Source organism: Ixodes scapularis, unplaced genomic scaffold (genome assembly GCF_016920785.2).
Source record: "Ixodes scapularis isolate PalLabHiFi unplaced genomic scaffold, ASM1692078v2 ptg000997l_1__unscaffolded, whole genome shotgun sequence".
NCBI lineage: Eukaryota > Metazoa > Arthropoda > Arachnida > Ixodida > Ixodidae > Ixodes > Ixodes scapularis.
Genome location: NW_024610078.1, coordinates 48,021 through 51,450, shown reverse-complemented (window position 1 = coordinate 51,450; position 3,430 = coordinate 48,021).

The window sequence follows — 3,430 nt, the reverse complement described above, 5'->3', positions numbered from 1 at the left end:
TTGAACGTTCTGCGGGGTGAAATGCCCTCTATAAGCAAAATTTAGAGAATCCTTGAGCTATATGTTGCAAGGAGTGAAGACAGCAAGCAATCCGGCTGCATTCTCTTCTCTTCTGGATACTGTGCAAATGCAGACGGACGCGCACTTTGGATGCTTTGAACTGAAAGGCCCCACATAGAGGGCACCAATTATTGCGAAGTGTTCCCGGATTTGGCGTTTGTCATGCGCATAGGAACCACAATGGTGGTGTAAAGTACGCCGAAATTGTAATGGTGCACTTTAAGGTTATACAGTGTACGCTCGGCGAAATGCGGGCCAAATCTTTTGTGCCAAAACTATACATCGCACAAAAGAAAAGAACTCTTGTGTTGTTTTGGTCCTGGGCCAGGGGCTGTGATAAAACAATGTAGCTAATAATCTGTATGTGTGTTGATTATTGTTTTTTTCTTCTTTCAATTTCAGCGTACACGGAGGGTATCTCCAAGGAGAAGCCGTCGAATTATGTAGAGACGCTAGTGCTTCTTTCTATGGGTATGAAGCTGTCCGAAGTAAGGCCAGAATGAAAAAAGAACTACCAAGTTCCGCCTGGTATTGAGCAGCCACAATAATGAACACATAATTCAGAAGAATAATAATACGAAGGACTTACGCGAGCAGCCACACTTTTTGAGTTTGCAATTACATTTGATTATGATCACAAATATTCCTGCATCTGTTCAAGGTCGCCTAGTATACACACCATATTGGTGATGTTAGCGCAGTAGGAATAGTGTTTATCAAAATTAAACGTTATTGTTAACTGAACAAATGCGGCTGTCTGTGATAGTCCTTCGTGTTTACGTACTTTTTACTTGTGTGTTCATTATTTCATTTTTTTCTCATGATTTAGTTCTTCGTGTTTTTGCTTTTGTTTCTTATGTGTTCATTATTTATTTATTTTCCTTTTAATGAGGTCTAAGTTAAAGATATGATGCGCTCGTCAATTTCTACAACGGGAAACAGTGGTGACCTCGTCGTATTCAAGAAGCAGTAATGACCTTTTCATCTTGTATTGCTTCCGGCAAACAATGGTGAATGTGTGTGTGTGTGTGTGTGTGTGTGCGACATGTTGGTCACAATGAATGATTTGGGGACGGAACGGAAAAGAAGGCCAGCGAGGAGTGACTGGGGGCTTTGAACATCGCGCAGTGAAAGGAAGAGCTTCAATGTCGAGGCTAGCAAGCAAGCCCATATGAAAACTGCTGTGCTCGACCAGAGTTTAATCAGGACTGTGACTTTGTGAGTAAGAATCAACGACTTTGGAACTTTCATATAGTTTACAGCTTAATTGTCCTCTTCCGTTTGTTTTATGTTAATAGGTGTCTGTGTGCTATAACATTTTTAGTTTATTTTAGGGGTTTTGTTTCTTTTTTTTTTTTTTGAATGGGGAAGTGCTAGCTTGAAGTTTTCGCACTTTTATGTATAAAACGTTTTTGCGAGCCATATTCTCGATCTGCTCCCTTGACAACCAATCCCGCCAAAGGGTTGTGACTTTCCGACTTCGAATGATATGTTACAATGTTTCCTAACTAGCGATCACCTGCATTCTATCTTTGTAGCATACATATTTGTCGGAATGACAAATTCCGAACCAGGCCAATAAAGGTTGGTCAGTGGCCTACTCTGTAGATATATCTACATAAACACACGTTTAGGGCAGTGTGGGAGAGCAGTATAATGTATATTTTGTGGATACTCATTGAAATGCATTATATGACCCCATGTCTAGACCTGAAAAGTATGGTACGTGCCCCACGGCAATAATTTTCATGTGATGCCAGGGGGAGCATCACATGAAAATTGCTTTATATGGGGTGGGTGCCCATTTGCCTCACCCAAACACGGTATCATATGAAGAAGGCTATATATGGTATATAAGGAATTGAACAGATATTGGTATATAAGGAATTGGGCAGATATGACTGTATCCATCCAGATACGGCTTGATTATGCATATGTGGCCATATCTGCCCAATTCCCTATATATACTTTTCTGTATTTTTTTAATATGTCCTCATATGACATTTTTGTAAGGGTGCATTTTTGTCAATGGTTCAGTCATTAAAGCATCTATGGGTTGATGGGCTAAGGGGATTGGGCCAAAGGGTCTTTTGGGTTAAAGGGTTTGTCTTGTGGGTATCTGTTTCACCTTATGCAGTACAGCAGATGCTACGAGCTATTCTTACCAAACAAGCACGGCGAGCGTGTCACATAATTTGCCGAACCCCGCGCAGCTGTGCCCTACTGGAAGGTCAGGTGACCTGCTTGCAGCACTGGAATTCCTGAAATGGCTTGTAGCATCAGCTGCAGTACAACGGAAGGTGAAACAGAGTAGGTGTGTCACTCTAAGAAACTATTTATATTATTTTGTGGTGTTGCCTGATACGGTTTAATATAAGGTTGGACTCCCTCCGGTGAAGATCTACGGATTGGCCAGATACGGTTCAGCTTCCACTTTGACCACTTACGGTTGGGTTTCCGCATTGGTTGTTTCCGGTTCATTTTACGGTTTCTATATATCCGGTCTGCTTATGGGCTCATACGACGGACTGAAATTCCGGATTCATTCCGGTTTATTTCTGAACCGGTTTTTTTTTTCTTTGTTAGGGTCGAGTCACCTCCCCCCGCTTTGTAGGATTAAATCAAAATACATACAGATTCGAATGTGCTGCGTTTTAATATTTATTTTGACAAAGTATTTGAGTGTTTCATTAGGCACTTCATGAATGTATGCAAGAATAAGTTTAAGTACAAATCACATCGGTTAACGAAAGGCCTCTCGTAAACCTTGAATACCAGCAGAAATCTTTAAAATAATAATATAAGTAGCAGGTTTTATTCGGAAAGCACAACAAGAAAACACCCTGATATCTTAATTAACCTTAAAAAAATGCAACAATGCAGTGACAAATGTAGCACGGTTTACACTCCAGGGACGTTATCTGGAGAAATTGACATTCAAATTTAGACCCCAATGAAATGACTTGTACAATTGACGGCTTCTCAATAGATAAATCGTCAACTTTGAAACTCTAACCAAGCTTTATTAAAAAGCAAAAATCCCGGCGTTTGGACCAACTCGGTCCCTTGATCACGGGTGACTGTTTTTGTCCCGCGGAACGGCCTGCCCACGAACCCGAACACCCCCGGGTGTTTTCCAGATTATCCCTCTTAACCCCGAAACGTAGCTGCTGGGAAGGGTCCCCGTCGACCGGTTTATGTTGCCACGTGTGCATTGAATATGCCACGACTCCAACAGAAGGCGCCTCCGCCAGTTTTTCTCCGTTCCGAGGATGGAGCTGTTGTCAAGGTCGATGGAGTGGTCCGTCTTCTCGACGTGTTCGGCCAGCGCGCTTCCCTCCACATTTTTCTTCGCGACGTCGTAGCGGTG